Raw genomic sequence first — 21,298 nt, forward strand, 5'->3', positions numbered from 1 at the left:
ATGAGAATGATGCTAAAAACATCAATCTGGAAGTTCAAAAATTGCTTATGAAAGGTGTAGCTGAAGAGGCTAGCTATGATCCAGAACAAATAATCTCCACTATCTTTCTAACACCTAAAGTAAGATGGAACTCATAGACTTATTTTAAACTTGAAAAAGTGTAATGAGTTGGTTACTATCATTTTAAAATGGATTCTCTTGGCACCATAACAAAATTGGTTACCCAAAATTGCTACATGGCATGCATAGACATGAAGGATGCCTATTCCTCTATACCAATCAAGCAATTAGACAGAAATTTTCACTCGTAAAATAAGACCTACCAGTTTTGCTGTCTGCCAAATGGGTTAGCTAGTGCCCCCCGGAAGTTTACTAAAATACCTAAGCCAGTGCTGGCCCACCTGCATACTAAAGGGCACATATCAGTTGCTCACTTGGATGATGTTTACCACCAAGCGCAGACATATGATCAAATGTATTTTGAATGTCACAGAGACTATGCAGATTCTTGAGCAGCTTGGCTTCATTGTACACCCTGAGAAGTCTCTTGATCCCTTCCCAAGAGATAGTAGTCCTTGGGTTTCTTATAAACTCAGTGACAATGACTATCAGGCTTACCAATGAGAAGACAAAAGGAATATGCCATGCGTGCAAGAATGTGCAGCATGGCAAAATTACCATCAGAGGAGTAGCCAGAGTACTTGGTAAACTTGTATCAAGTTTCCCAGGGGTCATGCATGGTCCTTTATGCTACAGACGACTCGAAGCTGACAAAACTGCAGCTCTTAAAAGAAATAAAGGCAATTTTGACTCCTATATGACATTGTCACATGGAGCCCTTCAGGAGCTACAGTGGTGGTTTAGAAATGTTGAAAATTCCTTCAATGTATTTTACCATCCTAAACCTGAGCTCCTTATCACCACAGATGCCTCACTCTTGGGGTAAGGTGCTCATTGTGGGGAGATTTCAACTGGAGGAAACTGGTTTTTCTCTGAACCCCAGAATCATATTAATCAGCTAGAAATGCATGCTATTCTACTGGCTCTGAAAACCTTTGCAAAAGAAAAGAAAAACTTCCATGTCAGAATAATGTGTGATAATACAACAGCAGTCAGTGTGTTAAATCATAGGGGTTCTAGCCATTCGCATAGCTGTAATCTGATGGCAAAAGAAATTTGGGAATGGTGTACGGACAATGGAGTCTGGCTGAGTGTTGCCCATATACCAGGAAAGCATAACTTGGTTGCTGATTTTGAATCCAGGAGAAATGAGAGAGAGTCCATGACGAGCTTTGCCCACCAAAAAAATTTATGCAAATTAGGCTAAGCCGGATCTGAGTTCCGCCTGGCAATTATTAACTGTAAGAGAAGATCTCAGTTCGCGCCCACAGCACGTTCAAGGTGTTGCGGATGAAGTTTCTGTAATTACTTTTTGGCACTTTTCGGCGTCAAAATTGCATAGTTTGGGTAACCCAAAACCCTTAAGCTGACCTTTCTTGTCATAACACGAATGTTTTCCAGAAAGGGACACGCGGTAATGTCGTTGTCTCTCGTGTGCAGGCATTTTTCCAGGTAAAACCCTCGCGTGGAATCAACTCATGTTTAATTTAACGCTCCTTCTATGCGCACAATGTAAGCCAAAGCAATTTTATAGTTAAACGTAAAGATGAGAATATTTTCTTCTAAGGATGATAAATGATCGACGCTGAAATAAATTATACGCTGAAGAAAATGCAAAACAGCATAACATGTAAAAGAGGAAATTTGGAAAAATACGAAGTTACGGAAACCATGAAAATCTTCGATTTTTAAGAAAGGAAATTTTTATAATTCCAAGCTAAGTAAGCTTTTCTAGTGTTTCATTCTTTAAGGCTTTGTGTAGAGCGGGGCCTTTGTTTTATAAACCGTAAAACTTAGTGACAAGTCGAAAGGGCTCGCTCTTGGTTATGATACCAAAGAGTAGAGGGACACCACGGTGATCTTCCAGGTGTTTGATCATCGTCGCCGCTCGTGGTGTACTTCGCTACTTAGGTGAGCGAGATCGACGTTCTTCCTCTCTTTAATTCAGACAGCTGTGTGAAAGACCTGATCCTTACAATGAAAAACGGTCGATTGTGCTTTTTCAGTGGCGGCTTTAACGCTCGTCCGTATTCAGCGCTTATCCTAAACATGCATGGCATCTCTAGCTATCTACAAGACACGCTGCGATGTATTATTCGTCCATGTTCAACACAACAACTGCGCTAGTGAGATAGAGAATCGAAAGATCACATTGTTGCGCTCGAGGCAGAGTGCGCTAAGTTTGCCAAGTTCTACAATGGACAACAGATCGTACGGCCTCCCTCAAGAATAAGGACAAGGTCTATCAGTTACAAGCAGTGGATAAGTGGAATTGAAAAAAGTTTTAATTCGTCCGTGCATCGAAAGGCCGATGGTATGTAATTTTGCTCTTTTCCGTTCTTCACACACTCGAATAGCTGTTAAAATTAAATTTAATTGCGGGTTGTGCAGTCAAAATGTAACGTCGCCCAACATGGTTTTAGTTAAACCAGTGTCTTCTGAGGCGCTTCCACCAAAATAATTTAGAAGGGAACAACAGCGCTAACCGATTTAATATCTTCTCAAGAACATGTCAAAGTCTATTAAAACGCAGAAATTAAAAATAGTAAGAATTGGTGGTTCATGTTAAAAATCATTAAAGAACAGTTCTCAGTTTGGCTCGATAGTGCTGTCACTTTGCAGTAGTTGTTCATAGTGACTTACTCATTACTTTCAGTATTTGTTCGAGCTGTTCTTCGACGAAATAGGGGACATACAAGAAATCGCAATTCACCTCTTAAACAAAAATAATAAGCTCTTCTCCCAATTGGACACCAGATATGACTGCGTAGTAATAATTGCGTTGTACGCGAAGTTGCAGTGTGAGAAAAATGAGTGAGGAAAATAATTCGAAGTGCTGTACAGCGCGGTTTTTAACATAGATTACCTAGCTAAATGACCTGCTTGTCTTAGATATTTATGATAATATAGGAAGGTCCCCAAGGAATACTAATAACCCGGCGTGTAATTTTGTGATTGACAAAACCTGATAACTCAGGTTTATGTTTGAAAGGGCAAATCATTTAGTACATTTCACTCCAGAAGTAAATAATCTCTTAACTTTCGTAATTATTATTTTGGTTTCAGGCAAATGGTGTCGAGTTGAAAGATACTAAGTTCCTGAAACATACATCCAAGCTTTGTTACCAGGCATGCCGAATGCTTTTATAAACGTGCGAGGGTAAAAATACATTTGCGGCCCCCTGTATGGAGAGAAAAATCCAAAGTTTTTTATTACAGGGATGGTAGAGTGAATGATGTTATTTCTGGTCTGAGTCATCAAAGTTCTGTACCATTAGAGTTAAGAAAAGCTATCGGGGGAATATGGAGGTTGCTGCAAGTAGTAGCTGTTAAACTCTCAACAAGCTTTACAGGCGGCCAATTAAGAGCATGGGGCAAAAAATCAAGCACGATTCTCACCCAGTAAACTAAAATGGTTGTTGGCAATTGAGATGGGCGAGCAACCAGGGAATTTGAAGTAATCTGGTGGCCTGATCTTTTCTCAGGCACTAAAAATGGGAAACTGACCTTGCGACTTTATGTTCCTAAAGTGATACTTTGATTTCAATGATGTGTAGTACACAGTCTAGTTGACTTGTTCGTCATGTTTCCATAAATTTAGTAGCTGTTTCTTGGCAGTTTTTGTAAGTTTGTAAAATGTGTTTTGCATTTAGAGGTACAAACTTGTCTGTAGAAGACTAAGATTAAACCCTGAATACAGCAAGACTAAGATTAAACCCTGTAATATTAATGCAATTCATGTCTGGCTGGGCGCACTATACTCTGATGCCCTTCATTCTGTTGTAACCAAATTCAGAGGAAAAAAAAACACCTGGAGAAACTCTTAGAGGGATAATATCTGTGGACTTTCACCATTTCTATGGTCATCAGGAATGACAGAATAAAGCAGTAACTGTTCACAAAGTCTTAATTCACTTAACTGAAAGAATAATGAGTTGGAGGGAACTATAGATCATTTTTTTCCAAGCATCTCTAATAATTCATGATGGAAATAATAATAACATTGATAACAATGATAATGATAATAATGATAATAATAATAATAACAATGATAACAATAATAATGATAATAATAATAATAACGATAAAAATATTTACAATAGTTAGAGAAATAATGTTCATTATCCTGATGGTTATAATTCCTATGATTATTTCCATTAATCTAATCATTATTATTATCATTCATATTACTATTATGATTATTTCAATGTTTATCTATGAACAAAATAGTGTTATTGTTAGTCTAGCTGAATGAGTATCCAAGTGATTGAAACTGGGGCAAAAACAAATCAAGAAAAGGCAGAAAAACCCCAAAAACTGTTCAGGACTGCAATTCTTGAGTTGGCTCATTGTGAAAGGTTTTGGGACTTCATTAAGCTAGTGCTGTCTGTAGTGGGCCCTGTGTCAAAGAGAGAAGAGTAGCAGCTGAGTTAATAATAATAATACTAAGGACAATGATAGCATTGATTGACCAAAGTCACCCTATGACTAATAACAGATGATACGTGACAAACAGCATAAGCAACACACGTACTTTTCAAAACAAAAAGAGCAAGCTAAAACTGCCATCAGATAAAAATAACTGTCCATAAAAGACTGACAGCATAGAGCTGAAAAAAAAAATAGGGACTGGTTCTGCCATCAGATAACAACAGTCCATAGACTGACCACCCAAGAGAAACAGAACAGATCGGTGGCTCTGCCATCAGATAACAACAGCCCATAATGGACTGACTACCCAAGAGAAACAGATCCACCTGTTAGTTCTGCCATCAGATAACAACAGTCCATGGACTAACTACCCAAGAGAAACAGAACTAGGCAGGTGGTTTTGAATCAGAAAACAACTATTTAAGACCTCTGTACAATGTGTCTTAGAAAATCTTCTGCATTCTAACAATCTATTGAAGGGACAAACTATCAGAAACACTTGAATTTCTATTTGGGGGGAGGGGGGAGGAATTAAATGAAAATCTACTTGCCTCAGCATGCCATCCTCATTGAGCAGCCTATTTCAATTTGAAAATGATGATCACAATCATAAAGATAATGATAATGATAATGATAACAATAACAAATCATTATTATTATCATTTATATTACTATTATGATTATTTCAATGTTTATCTATGAACAAAATGGTGTTATTGTTAGTCTAGCTGAATGAGTATCCAAGTAATTGAAACTGAGACAAAATAATCTCAAGAAAAGCCAGGAAAACCCCAAAAACTGTTCAGGACTGCAATTCTTGAGTTGGCTCATTGTGAAAGGTTTTGGGACTTCATTAAGCTAGTGCTGTCTGTAGTGGGCCCTGTGGCAAAGAGAGAAGAGTAGCAACTGAATTAACAATTATAATAATAATGAAGACAATGATAGCATTGATTGACCAAAGTGCCTCCGACTAATAACAGATGATACGTGACAAACAGCATAAGCAACACATTTTTCAAAACAAAAAGAGCAAGCTAAAACTGCCATCAGATAAAAATAACTGTCCATAAAAGACTGACAGCATAGAGCTGAAAAAAATAGGGACTGGTTCTGCCATCAGATAACAACAGTCCATAGACTGACTACCCAAGAGAAACAGAACAGATTGGTGGTTCTGCCATCAGATAACAACAGCCCATAATGGACTGACTACCCAAGAGAAACAGATCCACCTGTTAGTTCTGCCATCAGATAACAACAGTCCATGGACTAACTACCCAAGAGAAACAGAACTAGGCAGGTGGTTTTGAATCAGAAAACAACTACTTAAGACAAGCCCTCTGAACAATGTGTCTTAGAAAATCTTCTGCATTCTAACATTCTAGTAAAGAGAAAAACTATCAGAAACACTTGAATTTCTACTTGGGGGGAGGGGGGGGGTAAATAAATGAAAATCTACTTGCCTCAGCATGCCATCCTCATTGAGCAGCCTATTTCATTTTGAAAATGATTCAATCACAATCATAAAGATAATGATAACAATAACAAAATCATTAATAATAATGATAATTATAATAATCATAGCAATGACTACAATGACAAAGTCCGTGTTAGTCTGGCCTCTACCTTGCAGAAAATACAGCCCACCAACTGAAGCTGAATTCTTTAAAGGCATTGTATTGCAATTGGTCATTGAGGCACTCAAGCCACCTCACCACGACAAGGTACGATCATTGAGGTGGAAAAAAGGGTCTGTAAAATTGACTCCATGCTGATTCGAGATGAGAAATCTGTGTTCGAAGCTTCTTCAGTTCCACTCCAAGGGAATTTACTCTAGCTGATCTTTCGGTAAGTTAGGAAGCGAGCTCTTCGGAGTCGTGACTGAGTTTGGCGCCAAAAGTTAAATTTTTCGCGCCTTCGGGCTCAAAGTCTAGCGTGGCGGAGTTCACCAGATTTACGATAGTCATAAATCCCGCAGATTTAATAAGTTCGTCGGGGATTGTTTCTTACGAAGAAGATAGACCAGCTATTAGACCGAACGTGAACACAACGTGAACGAGGTCGGGAATCCTGGCTAACCCCACTACTTCGAACGATGAGTTGGCCGGCTGAAGTTCCCGTGTCGCCACACTTTGGATTTCGTCGGGAAATATCTTAAATACATCGCATATGAAATATTTACGCAAAGGAACGTCACATACCTCTTTCAAAAGTAGATACCAATGCTTGCAAGGGTCAAGTGTGGCACTTGTAATCCTGCAAAGACTCTGCGTGGTTAAGTTAGCCGGTGGAAAGCCGCACGTCGAAAATCCGACTGCCTCTATGACTTCATTTCGAATGGTTTCGAAATCGAAAACATGATGCTTTTCGACATTTCGACATGAAAAATCTCGTCGAGGTTTAATATTATAATATTGGTAAGAATTTAACCAGGATACGAGGCCAAGTCGTGCGACCGCCACAGGTTTTGTACCAAAACAATAACATCGTGTACTACGATCGCAAAGCGTGAACACTGATCGATCCACCAAGTGACGCAATACTGGAAATTCGATACGGTTGTTATTCAGGTCGTGCGGCACATGAAAGTTGCGATATCTTTTGTTACTGCTTTATGGCAAACCAAGCGAAAGAATCATACTTAAATAATCGAAAGAAAGGCTTTTCGAATACGGCGCCTCGCCGGTATTGCCTCTTCTGTGAAAAGGAAGGATCTTTGAAAGACTACGTGATTAAAAATGTCGTTATAAGGAAACAGGCAGAAACAGAGAAAACGCAGTATTCTATGACCATTACGCGCACAACAAACTTCATTTCATTTAATGATTTTGATTTTCATCGCCAACAGATGACCCCGCGTTAACTCGCACGCAATCGCGTATCTCTCGTGGATTCGTGGACGCTAATCTGTATAATTACATTGTGGTGTAATTAATGTGATGACATCCACCCAACGCCTTCTTCCCCAAACCTCGGCATCAGTTTACGATGCCTGCTGAGAATTTTTTTCTTAAGCAAAGCTCGTCATGGAGTGGATGCTAGACAAAGATGCCTTGTTTCATGCCCTAAAAAAAAAAAGAAAATTAACATTCATGCTAGAAATTGACTTATTCGCTTCTCGCATCAAAAATCAGTTTCCAAGTTATGTTTCCTACAAACCAGATCCAACTGCTAGTGCTATAGATGCATTCTCATTGGATTGGTCTGTGCTGAAATTATATGCATTTCCCCCCTTTAGTGTTATTCCAGCCTGCCTAAGCAAAATAGTATCAGATCCGGCAACGGGAATTGTTGTTCTCCCAGATTGGCCAACTCAGAGTTGGTTTCCCAAAGTTCTACACATGATGGTCAAGGAGAGAGTGCTGATAAAAGCCAGACAGGATCTTCTGTTTCTACCGAGCCACCCGGCCGAAGTACATCCCCTGTGGGAAAAAACTCAGTCTGATGGTATGTCTATTATCAGGGAAAACCTAAATCACATTAAGCTGTCTTCCAGTGCACAAAAAGTGGTAATGGCGTCATGGAGGCCTGGTACTTCTAAACAGTATGATTCATACCTCAGAAAGTGGTCTTGCCATTGCAAGGATAATGGCATTAACTGATGTCATCCGACCATTACCCAGGCAATGAAATTTTTAGTATCTCTCTACTCTTTAGGACTTGGCTATAGTGCTGTAAATTCGGCACGCTCAGCACTCTCAGCGGTGATAATCATGGATGATGGGAGTAAATTTGGGGAGCATCCCTTAGTTTATCATTGTTTAAAAAGGGATTTATGAACTTAGGCCTGCATTGCCTAGACTCGGCGAGATTAGGGACGTTAATATTGTTTTGGACTACTTCAGGACCGTGAAGTTGGCCCAGGAGTTATCGTTAAAGGACCTTTAGTTAAAATTGACAATGTTATTACATCTAACAACTGGCTAACGAGGCCAGATGTTTCATTTATTTGACATAAATCATATACAAGCAGTTGGAGACATGTATAGGATTACCTTCATGGACAAACTGAAGCAATCAAAGCCAGGAAAGCACCTGGAGCCTATCGAACTTTTAGCCTTCAAAGAGGACAACAAACTTTGTGTAGTGGAGCATCTGACTGAATACCTTAGTAGGACCAAGCCACTAAGGAAGGAGCATTCCCAGTTGCTCTTAACCTACATGAAGCCTCATGATCCTGTTTCGCGGGACACTGTATCTAGATGGACAAAGGCAGTTATGAAATCAGCAGGAATTGACACCACTGCCTATTTCGCACACAGTACACATCTATAGCCCCCTTTTGACAATAAATGCCGTTATTGTTGTTGAACTATGTCTGATTTTGTTGATAACTCATGGCACAGGACTTTGAAGTCTCATGTGACTCCGTAGTGACGTAGACTGATGACAGGATAGAATTACAAAATTAAACGAGACTTACCTGTAAGTTGAAGTTTGATTGGGATTCTATCCTGTCATCAGTCCGGAACGAAGGAGTCACATCCCAACCCACCCACCCTTCTCCTTCGTTCCTTATCCTGTGCCATTCACTTTGAAGACTGACCAGCAGCATGCGCGCGCATCTCATGTGACTCTTTCGTTCCGGACTGATGACAGGATAGAATCCCAATCAAACTTCAACTTACAGGTAAGTCTCGTTTAATTTTGTAACTCTCCTCTAGTCCCTTCAGTGATAATTGGGAATCGATCCGATGCTGCTTTCAATGGGAAAAACAAAACCAAAGACCAAGAAATAATGGATGGAAAGGGCGGATTTGCTTTACTGCAAATGTCAGCTTAGTAGTACAGGGTCATCTACCCACATCTAAAAAGCAAAAGTTTCCACGCTTAGCTTTTCTTTATTTTAAGCGAAGATGAGATTAGATTTTGGCACCCACAGAAAGTTGCGCAAGTACCAGTTGCTCGACATACCTGCGTGGCCCCTGCGACGAAATAACTTCACGGGATTGGCAAAGTTCCAGTCACAGAAAATTATGCGAAAAATATAGAAAGATTAAGTTTAAATCTCGTTTAACGTTGAAAGCGACATATCAATGACTGCAACCATCGTCTTGTGTACAAACCTCGCAAACTTTAAAACACGTTCTCTTGTGATACCTGCGAAAGTATTCAGTACAATTTCCGGTAAGATTTTCGCGGACAATCTGATCGATTTCTCTTACATTGTGTGCTGAGACTGAAACTTTTCACCTCAAGCAAATCTCCGTCGCACAATCCAAACAAGCATAGCGAGCAACTGAGCTACACAATGTCCGTGTGAAAACACACGAAAGGACTCTTAAGCACACTACACTCTGATTGGGCAGAAAAACATTATGATTTTCTGGCAATCAGATGGCAGAACGACTGCGACCGTTTGGAACTAGTCTGGTAAGACAATGTCCCTAGGGGCTCTTCATGCCCCAACTTGAAATCGACTCAGCCCCTGGGTCTCCGAAGATGTTCGCTCACGAAAGCAGCCTCTTTAACATGAAACACCTCCACTATAAAAAGTTTAAAAACACGTGGATTACGCTCAACACTTCCTACCTAGGCAAGGTTAAGGTTCCCTTCTTTCCGGATACAGACGATTGTAAAATGCCACGGGGTTGCTCTGGGGGAGGGGGAGGGAGAGAATGGTTATTTAAGCTTCGAATTGATTAGCCCATTAACTGGCCAGAGCAGTTAAGTTTACTCATCCCGAAGAACAGCAGAAGCTGACTGCGAAAACTAAAGATGTGTTGATTAATCTAACCGTTATGAAAGAGATTTTACATTCGCATAGATTATGAAAATAGAGAACGGGAAACAGAGAACGTGGAACAGGGAACGGGAAACAGTGAACGGGGAACGGGGAACGGGGAACGGGGAACGGGGAACGGGGAACGGGGAACGGGGAACGGGGAACGGGGAACGGGGAACGGGGAACGGGGAACGGGGAACGGGGAACGGGGAACGGGGAACGGGGAACGGGGAACGGGGAACGGGGAACGGGGAACGGGGAACGGGGAACGGGGAACGGGGAACGGGGAACGGGGAACAGGGAACAGGAAACCTGGAACAAGAAAATAGGGTTCAAAAGTACAGCGGTAATCCGTATGACACTAAAAAATGACGGACGACCACACGGAAAAAGGGTCTGAGCAACAGGCTCCCCGATTCTCCGTTTATCGTTCCCTGTTCCTGGTTCCCCGTTCATTAATATCCGTTCCCAGTTCCCTCTTCCTCCTCTTCTGTTCCTCGTTCCGCGGGGGTTCCTCGTTCCTGGTTCTTCATTCACCGTTCCTCTGTAACCCGTTCTCCGTTCCTGGTTTTTGTGACACCCAACAAAAGTAGAAGTTTTAAACGTTTGTCAAAGACCCCACCGCCAGAAAAATCGAATCGACAAGCGCAGTTGCAACGTGACGAATTGTACCGCGTTCGCCCCCTATCGAGTTCGCCCCAACCTTATACCGTGTTCGCCACACTTTCGGAAAAAAAATTTCCGAGCTCAGTATCGAGCCTTTCTTTACAGAAAATATATGGGCGATAGTTTTTTCTTTTATCCTTAAAATGAAAACTTTTCCAAATCACAAGATACATTGCATGTTGTTTTCATCCCACCCCTTCGAGGATTGTTCTGAAGCGTTGCGTGGCATGAAAACTTTAAATCTCGGTTCGTTTTTTCGAATTCATTCAAGGTCTACTTTAGGACACCATTTTGAAGGCCTTTGCGTCAACAATCGTCGCAGACCCGGATTCTGTTTTCAATTTACTAAGGTGCACAAGTGCCATGTACCTTACTTTGCATCCATTCGATAAGCTCCAAATTAGTTTCCTTCTGTGTAAAACATGGGGTTTTTCGCGGCAGGTACAAAAAGCAGGTCACAGGTCACAAGATAGAGTAAAGGCGTTGCATTATAGTGTTCATTTCCGGTCGTCAGAAGTGAACATATAATATACATGAACATAATATACAATTGTGACCTGTGACCTGCTTTTTGTACCTGCCGGGTTTTTCGTCAAGAACTGGGTTCGGCTTTTAGCACCTTTTGACGCAATTGTAGACACTCTGACAAAAGCGCCATATTGGCCAATACGCGAAGGTTGCGCGAAAGAAAATGGATTATTTTGGTGAAAACATCGTCACTACCTTGTAGGAAAATGTTCCAGGCTTTCCAACAGAGCTCTTTTACGGGGGGGAGACTAGAAACTAGATTACCGCCTCACGGTTAGCTCAACGGATAGAGCGCTGGACTGGTGTGCGGGAGGTCGAGGATTCGAGCCCCCGCCGAACCAATACTCAAGGTCTTAGAGAAGAATATGCTGCCTTTCTATAACATCAAGAAAGGGTTTAGATATTCTAGTCTTCTCGGATGGGGACGAATAAATGGAGGTCCCGTCTCCTGCAGGGTTAGGGGCAGGAGACGTTAATTTCCCACGCACGAGATTACTGTGTGATGGATGTCCTCCCCTGGGGTGGGATGGGTGGGTTGTTGTCTTGCGTTTCATACATGAGCCTCTGGCTCGGGCAATATGGGTAACCATGCCCCACGTAAAGACATTAAACTTTAATTACTATTACTATTACTATTGCGCGCGAAGTTGAGAAAAAAAAACGCGCGAGTTTTTGTATATTGTAATTATAGTGTTTACTATTTTAGTAAGGCTTTCCAAATGTCCTCGCTACCTAAAAGAAAAGGAAATAAACGTTCCACATTTCAGATATCTTAACAAATAACATTGTACGAGATGCAATGGAGTGGTATGATAAGAAGACTTGGATCACTGGCAAGAAAAAAGTACACCTGTGAACAAGCTCATACGGACAATCGATAGCTGTGGTGTTTCATTCTCAATCTGAGAGAAAAGGAATGCAGATAGAAAAGGATCTGGGACTTGGGAATGAACTAGCCTTATGGGGGATGACAGGAAAACACTCTTGAAGAATTTGCCAGGCGAACTAGAAGCCCTGATCCAGCAAAACACAGCTAAAACTGTGGAAGAATTGTGGAAGGTTCATTATTGTCAATCAATGTATTTCAGATATTACTAACATTAATACCTTCTTTTGGGTATTTTGTGGCATAAGAGACACTTATTAAGTTCTGTGCTTTATTGTTTATTTTTTGGATTTAACAGTTTTCACTTCTTTCTATTCCTGCAGGGATTTGCCGACATGTACACCAATTTCATCTCTTTTTTTTCAACCATCTAGTGTTGATGATTACTTTAAAATGGTAGTTGGAAGAAATAAAGTCTGATTACTTCCCCAGAACTATATTGTTGCTTAGACAGAACATTGTGCCATTTAAATTTTAATATATCTTTCTATCTTTTGGGATAAAAAACTGGATTGATACATTCTCCACTTAAGGGGAAAAGTGGATCGGTTATGCAAAAGAATGTGTGACATGCTAACCACATGCAGCATGTATAACAATATTGAAACATGATAAAAGGCTGCCTCGTCTTGAGAAAATCAGAGGAAAGTACTCACAGTCTAAGAGTCATCTCCAAGAGCTACTTTAATAAATTTGAAGGTAAGCTTCTGGAAAGTTCTAAGGGAAATATTGTGGTCATCTATGTTATATTTTCTTGGAGACAAAGAAATAAAATGTCTAGCCTTGATTGGATAGAACACTTTTACTCCCTGGCCATGACTGTCTGCACAGTGGTCCCAAAAGCATGGCAAATATTTGTGAGGAAAGTCAGCTTTGTTCACAAATGCCAACGATCCCTGACAATTTCTATCCTTTTTAAGATAAATTTGTGGACATCACTGTGGAATCTTGTAGTTACAGGTTACTTTGAGTTGGATTTGAGATGTTGTTCAATGGCAACTCTAGGAGATGCACATTGATCATAGTTGATCACTTTGTCTGGAGATGGATTCTCAAAAAACCTGAAAGAAAGAAAAAAAACTTAAGTGTAAATATTTCAACTCCATTGTGAGTTGAAAATTATGAAAAAAGACACACTAGCTTTTTTATCCCTTTAATGGACTCTGATGGAACTAACTAAACAGTAAATAGAAAAGATGCCATTCATAAGCTTGATTCTGTAGCTGAAAAAGTGAGGCACAGTATAAATTGATCATGATGCCCAACTTATCTGCCCTAAATTCCCTGAATGTAACATTAAAGAAAGTTAATAAGTAAACTCAGTAAAGAGAACTGCATTTTCTATTTAACATTGTAGCAAGGTTGAGTGTTCTTTTCAAAATTAAAATAAAGTAGTTTCCAATTGCATGAATCCTGAAAAAAATTAATGGTAGAATATTAGTAGCAATCAGTCAGTCATACCGGATACAAGAGAGGGAAATGTTTTCCCACGGCTCCCAAGTTGATTTGTATAGAGAGAAACCACTCATGAAACAAAGCACATGTCAAGATTAACCCTTTGGGAGTAGGTCATTTTAGGCAATAAGTAAAGGGTTTCTGGTTGCTGCTCAAATATGAATGTTTTATTGCCTTTTAAATGGCAATTCCAATTGAAAAATATCATAAATAAGACAGACACAGCCCAGTCTAATTTTTTGTAATTGTATAAATTCTATAGTAAAAGAACATTTTATATTTTCAAGAATAACTTGCCAGAAGGTTTTCATACAATCATACATGCTGTTAAATATCACTGAAAATACAAATGGAAAATATAAATTTGGTGAATTAAGGGCAATTCCACATGAGACACTGAAACAATCATATTTTTAATTTTGGGAATATATTAGTAGATTTAATGTATTTTGAAAGCTTGATAACTATAATGATTGGAATTGTTAAAATTTTGTCACTACTTGCCATGCCCATTCCATATCAGCCACTCAAAAATTTATGTTGCTCTTATCATTAAAATTGGAATTCCACCTACAATTTTTAACTCTGCAATTAAAATTCTGCTAAGGGGAGTAAGGCATTCATTTTGCCATGAAATTATAGCTATTACCCGTACCTTTTAACTGTCAAAGAAAAATCTCAGAAATACTTGATCTCTTCTTCAAAATATATATTCAAACTTCTGTTGTGGAGATTACATAATGTCCACAACTTTTGCACCTTTTAAGTTTAATTTCTAGTAAAACGGGAAGCTCAATTCAGAAGCTATTTATGGTGTTCTGTTAGCTTGATACAAGGATAATTTTACAATCAAAATGCTGTTTGCATCTTTTCTATGTCTTTTTGCATTGAAAGGGAGTAATAAGAGGACCTTTACTCTCAATGGTCAAAGGATCAAAGAAAACTGAAGAGACAGGCTTTGTGTTGATATCTGCTGTTCTAGGAAAGTCAAATTTGAAAGCTCCTACTCTGTGTAGATATCTAAAGGTCACCATCTGGTTTACTACACTCTGTGCTCTGCCAATGTATAAGTAGTTGGTGAGGTAATCTACTGCGTAGAACTGGTCTACTGTGATGTCAGGCTCAGGGATCTTTGGAAGATTCTTCTGTGCAGGTGATATGCCATTCCAAGCCTAAATTCTGGAAAACAATTGAAGTCATTTGTCTGCTGGTGGAGTTCTTCTTTCATATTACATGCAAATGTCCAGTCCCCCACATTGAGGTTGGACTCTGCTAGAGCAGCTCCTATCTTGTTCATCAAATTTTGAGTTGAAGGCTTTACAAATCCTCCAGGTTTACTATCTAACACAGCAGCTATCTTACTCTTTGGCAGAACAACAAGAAGAGACCAACGCTAAATGTGCGGCTTGTTGCAAGGAATTATCATAAGATCCTTAAAATTGCATGTTATATCAATACAATACCTTAATACCATTATTTTTACCATATCCCCTAATTGTAATGTCCACAACACATGTTTTTATTTACTGCAAACACACAAAGCTATGCTGCCTGGGTGATTTTTTCAACAAAGTTATAAACTTTCACCTTTAGGGAACATTTTCAACCATTTTACAAGTTTATACCTTTTAAAAACTCACAGGAAAATGGAATTAAAAATGATCACAAGAACTATTGGTTGATTTTTTTGTAATGTCCACAACACACATTCTTTGATTTATATCTTCGCAAGGAAAATACATAAGTTATTTCTTTTTTCACAAAAATGTGGGGGAGGACCATTAGTTTCTAGGTCCAAACAAAAATAATCCTTAAGTTATATTTCTAAGCACTTAAGAGAGAGATCAAATGACAATTTAAGCTCCTGAATGTAATGTCCACAATGTGGAATCTCCCCTAAAATCATGTTATACTATAACTAACCATAGCTGATTTAGTATTTCAATCAATGTTGGGCATTGTCAGCAATACTTCTGATCAAACACAAATATCATGAAAATAGAGACTATTTCATTCTGAGAAATTCCACTCATACTTAATCATGCAGAATATTGCACGACAAACTTCAGTAAATCTGGTTGACATGGTCAAGTCTGAAATGAATTTTGAGTCAAATTCACCTAAAACTGGTTCAATTTGTATTGAAATAAATCTACAACCAAAGAAAGTACAGATTGAACTAATTCAAAGTTTGTTTACCTTAAATTCATTTAGAACATAATATTGTCAATCATTTCAAGTTTCCTTCACTGTCATACATAAGCAGCCCCTCTGACTGGAAGTATATTCTGAGTGATCCAAGATGCTGCTAACCAGATGAACAAGACTGCAAAGCATTGAGATATATCTATGGAGTGACTCCACAGCTGTATATTGCTCCAGTGATCACAACGTTCACAACTGATGTCTGTAAAAATTTATTTCACTTCTTACTTTGTTAAACGAACATTGTGAGAACTAAAATAAAAGTACAAACAAATTACAAATGAGATCGTGTAAATAATCAGAGGAAAATACATTTCATGCGACTCAAAAAGTCACAAGACAAAGGAAAAATAACAATTTGCAATTAATGGTGTAAGTTGCTTATGATGTCGTAAGCAACTTTCGCTTAAAATAGATTTTAAGTCTTAACTTACTTAACAATACGAGAAATCGCAATTAAAGAAAGAATGATAAAAATTGCTCGATTAAATAAACTAAAAGGCGTAAAAATATTTACCTTGGTGCCGCTTATCACTAAATCAATTAAAAAGGTTTGAGCATGGCAGCTAAAACTTCACTTTCAGTCGAAAGATCTTGCGCCAACTGATGGCAAAAGAAAACAATGTAACCTTTATACAGCTTGTGGGCTGTCGCAGCACTTTCATTAGCGCTTGCGATACCCGCATGCAACTAAATTAAAAGTCGCACGCTGATGTTACAAGACTGCGTGTAAAACTAAATGAAAGTTTGAACGCTGCTATATTGCGTCAGTTACACTGTATAAGAGTAAAGTAATGTAGAATGTAGAAAGGTTTTGCATAAATCAAAAATAAAATAAAATGAGCTAAATTCACCAAAAATGCAAGCTGTACCTCTAGCCTGTAGTTTTTTTCTAAGCCACCCAGAGATTACATGGGCTAGAGGTACATGACCAAGGGACAAGAAGATATTCTTGAAAAACATCATTCCAGTTTAGTGTAGGACTAACATGGAATGGCAAAAATTAAAATGCAAAGCAAACTGCGATACAACAAATTGTGCAAAGTCGACTAAACATGCAAGCTGCAACCTCTAGCCGGTAGTATTTTCTAAGTCCCCTAAGATCCTACCACCCAGAGGTCCAAGACTAAAAAACATTTAAATAATTAAGAAAGTGATTTAAAGGAGTGTAAGACTGATTTGGAGTGCAGAAAAGTTAACTTGATGTGAAGCAAACTGTAATAAAAAAATGAGTGAAGTCGACTAAATATGCAAGGTGTACCTCTTGCTGGTTGTATTTTCTCGGCCCCTAAAGATCCTACCAGCGAGAAACCTACAAGACTAAATAAAAAAAAATTAATAAATGTAAATGTATTCTGAAAAAAAAATTCAAAGGAGTATAAGATTAATTTAGAGCCAATCCATGCAAAAATTATATATTGCATGGCAAAGTTAAGAAACTAAAATTCACTTTTCTTTTGCATACAGGTATAGCCCTTAGAAAGTATACAATTGGTGTGTAGATTTTCCTTGGAAAAATTATTCATTTCTGAAAAAAAAGGAAAAGGTTTCATTTCCAGTCCCAGGATCAATTTGGTGACACTGAACAGGTTTAAAATAGGTCATGATTCACTTGACTCGCGTATCAAAAGAACTGCACTAGAAAAAGCTACCAGAGTTCTAAGTTGTTGTACAACTTTTTATAGTCTAAACACCGAGATTTCATAAAGATTAGATTAATTCCAGTATTCAAGAGAATTAAAAAACTTAAGGCTCTCACATGTTGCATAAAATGGTAGGTGAAGAACAATAATAATTTTGACTGGGTGCCTTTGCTCAGAATTTCATAAGATTACAACAGACAACATTAGAGTTGATTACCTTCTAAAATATATAAAGTTTACTTTGGGGAAATGAATTTGGGATTTTTGGCAAGTTTTTGAAAACTGTGAAGAAAGACATAAAATCATGCCTTCCTGTTAGGTGCATGCGACCATCAAGACATTGGTATAATAAAAATTGACACGACTCTGATGCATATAGCAATTGAAAGTAAATATAATAACCTTAACTCAAATATTATATTCTTAGCTGTTCGTAAGAGTCCAAAGTTTTTCTGTTTTCCATTTTCTCCATTCTGCAGGCTCTGTAAGTATGACATCTGCACCGTCACTTTATGTCGTGGTTTGATCACAATGGCTGCTACTGAAAACGTCTAAACTTTGCAATTTGTGTTCCTTGTGCCCTTGATATGACGTGTCAGTGTCCTTTGTGACAAAATTCATTCGAAAAACTGATCGAGCTGACTATTTAAATTTTATGTTCAGAGTTTTCTGTTGTTGATCCTGTTCATCATTTATTTGTTGTTTGACAGACTGTATGGAAATTAGTTACGCTAGAATCTCTAAAAAAAATTTGCATCGAGGCCAAATGAGCTTGCGTGACAGTTGAATTTGTTCATAGGGTGGGGGGAAAGAAAGTATGCGGTCTCTTTCTATAATCATTACTTTGAGGTAGCAGACTTCTCTTTAGATCACTAATAAAGATAATTTTTGCTCTTTTGGGAGCATAGTAGGCAATCCATGTTCGTAAATTTATCATACCGGTATTATATTGTTGGGATATGCAAATCATGTAAGGTAGTTCTGTCAATTAAAACCATCGAGACCTCTATTCTGTTTTGAACTAATTTGATTGAAAACTTAGGAACTTATTGTCAAAAACAAAAGAAAAGAGACATGGCAAAAAGACCTAATCTTGGCCACTGGGAATACCTTATCCACCCTATGTACCAATCACTGTCATGAACTCTTTCTCAGCCTGGTATGCAAATTTTGTATTGCTTTGCAAGCAAGGTGTATTTTTCTTTATTGTCAGAATTTTCAGGAAAAACTGTAATAACAGTATAAAGAGTACAAATGTGAAAAGCGAGCTACAAAGAATTATCGAAAACCAAGCTGGTTTTAATTGTGGCTGCAGCGGCAGGCTTCTCTGTTAATGATAAACCTCACGAATGAAATTAAACAAACAGTAAAATAAACCACTTTAAAAATTAGAGAATATAATATCCAAGTTGAGGTCAGTATATTTGCATTGTTCTTTATGCTTTTTGAGTTGCCAGGATTTCTAAACAAAAACAATTTTGTTTTTGCTAATGGTTACCCATACACAACAGGGTGTGATTTAATGTATTTTGTTGACGATTTTCAACAAATTCTTAAAAATCCCACACTCATTTCCCCAAAGTAAACTTTACATATCTTGAAAGTTCGTTAACTTGGGTATTGTCATTCTTAATCTTACAGAATCCTAAACAAAGGCACACGCTCAAAATTATCACAATTTTTCACCTACTGTTTTATGAAGCACAGGAGAGCCGTAAGTTCTTTACTTCTCTTGAACACTCAAATAAATCTACAATTTATGAAATCATGGCATTTAGACCATGACAAGTTATACACCAAATTGGAACTACTACAGCTTTTTCTAGCACAGTAGTTTTGACAAGTGAGTCAAGTGAATCAAAATCGATTTCAATCCTGTTTGCACATGTTTTGGATTGCCAAAATTAATTGTGCCTAAGTTAAAAACAGCTTCCAACGTTTTTCTCAGGTATTAACAGATATTTTAAGGAAAAAATTTCATGGCATTCATATACTTTCATAAGGCTATCTATATGCAGAAGAAGAGTCAATATTATTTTTCTCAGCTTTACCGAAGATTAGCGATTTTTTTTTATTCTTGCATGGAAGAACTCTGCATTCTTGCATGGAAGAACTTACGAGCATGCTCGTAAGAGTGCAAAAAAGTGAAATGTGAAGCAAACCATACTGAAAAATTGAGCAAAGTCGACTAAATATGCAACCTGTACCTCTAACTAGAGGTATTTTCTAAGTCCCCTTAGATCCTACCAGCTATGAGTACAAGACAAAAAAAAAGAACTAAATGTAAATGTATTCTTAAAAACAGTGATTCCAGTGTAGTGCAGGACTAACAAGGTATGGCAAAAAGTAAAATTTAAAGCAAACTGTAATAAAAATTGGGCAAAGTCGACTAAATATGTAACCTGTACCTCTAGCCGGTAGTCTTTTGGAAGTCCCCTGAGATCCAACCAGCGAGAGGTACAAGACTAAAAAACAAAAACTAAATGCAAATTTATTTATGAAGAAAGTGATTCCAAGGAGTGTAAGACTGTAAGACTGATTTGGAGTGCAGAAAAGTTAAATGTGAAGCAAACTGTAATAAAAATTAGGCAAAGTTGACTAAATATGCAAGCTGTACCTCTGGCCGGTAGTACCTTCTAAGCCTCCCGAAATCCTACTGGCGAGAGGTACAAGACAATAGAAATTTTGTCTTGGGGATCTTTCTAACCAGTAGCATGGTGAAAACAGCTTTATAGTGGCGATACTATTCATGAGTTTTGCTTACCGTTGCAAGCGTAAGTCCTTGCGGCCACGGTGTTAAGTCTGTTGAGCTAAAACTCTCTGAATCGAACAAGAAACTTGAGATCGACTAGGATGAGGGGATCAGCTATACAAATTTTTTGCAAAATTTCCTTGATTTAACCTCTACAATGTATCATTCACATGTAAAGTATGTAATAATGTTCAAATCCGGTTCAATCACGTCGCTTGACTGTTGTTAAATAGCAAAAGTTGTTACTGGAATACTCCACCTTATTGGAAACATAGGCATGCTACGCATGCAGGAGTTATTTTTTTGGATACGTAGGTTGAAATGGGACACTATATAACTGATGCTGGAGTCTGAATTGTTGGCAAAAATAAACTGCATTGGTACAACGCTTCCTGCAGTCCCCTCCACAGCCCTAATTTGAACTTATCACGCAACGCTATCTCTCTCTCCAACATTGCATGACGAGACTAAACAACAACCTGCTCGTAGGTTCAAATTGTGCTTATTGCCGTTCCTTCGTCAGAGACAAAGTCCTAGTTATTATTCTGACCATTAAGGGCCAGAATCAGAAATTATGTTTGGTTTTTCCTGTGCAAGAAAATGCACAGTAGCGTGCAGTTTTTAATTGGCGTAAAGTAATGTGGTGGCATATCCAGGGAACGAGGTTGAGTTTTGACATCGAGTGTCAGTCAGATTTGAAGTACTGGCCACGCATCAACGATAAGCTTGTTACAGTTTATACTCATCTTTCGAGTGAACTTAACTATATTTATTTAAAGTACAAGCCTAATACTGTGAATCACTACTATTGTTAACGTACTGATGAAAACAACACCCTTGGGAACAGTAATACAACCAACTTATGTAAACGTTGGCGATTGAAACCA

At 38.3% G+C, this 21,298-nt stretch overlaps 2 long non-coding RNA genes across 2 annotated transcripts; one reads left to right on the forward strand and one right to left on the reverse strand.

Annotated features, from left to right (window-relative positions):
- The first annotated feature begins 1,716 nt into the window (after positions 1-1,716).
- Positions 1,717-2,717, forward strand: LOC148724754 (uncharacterized). Its single transcript, XR_015991217.1, has 2 exons — positions 1,717-2,031; positions 2,127-2,717. It is a non-coding gene; the product is annotated as an uncharacterized LOC148724754 (long non-coding RNA).
- Positions 2,718-5,185: 2,468 nt separating this feature from the next.
- LOC148724755 (uncharacterized) lies at positions 5,186-7,128 on the reverse strand. Its single transcript, XR_015991216.1, has 2 exons — positions 6,015-7,128; positions 5,186-5,431 (listed from the first exon to the last, which is right to left on the reverse strand). It is a non-coding gene; the product is annotated as an uncharacterized LOC148724755 (long non-coding RNA).
- Positions 7,129-21,298: the final 14,170 nt, after the last annotated feature.

Source organism: Stylophora pistillata, chromosome 8, assembly GCF_964205215.1.
Source record: "Stylophora pistillata chromosome 8, jaStyPist1.2, whole genome shotgun sequence".
Taxonomy (NCBI): domain Eukaryota; kingdom Metazoa; phylum Cnidaria; class Anthozoa; order Scleractinia; family Pocilloporidae; genus Stylophora; species Stylophora pistillata.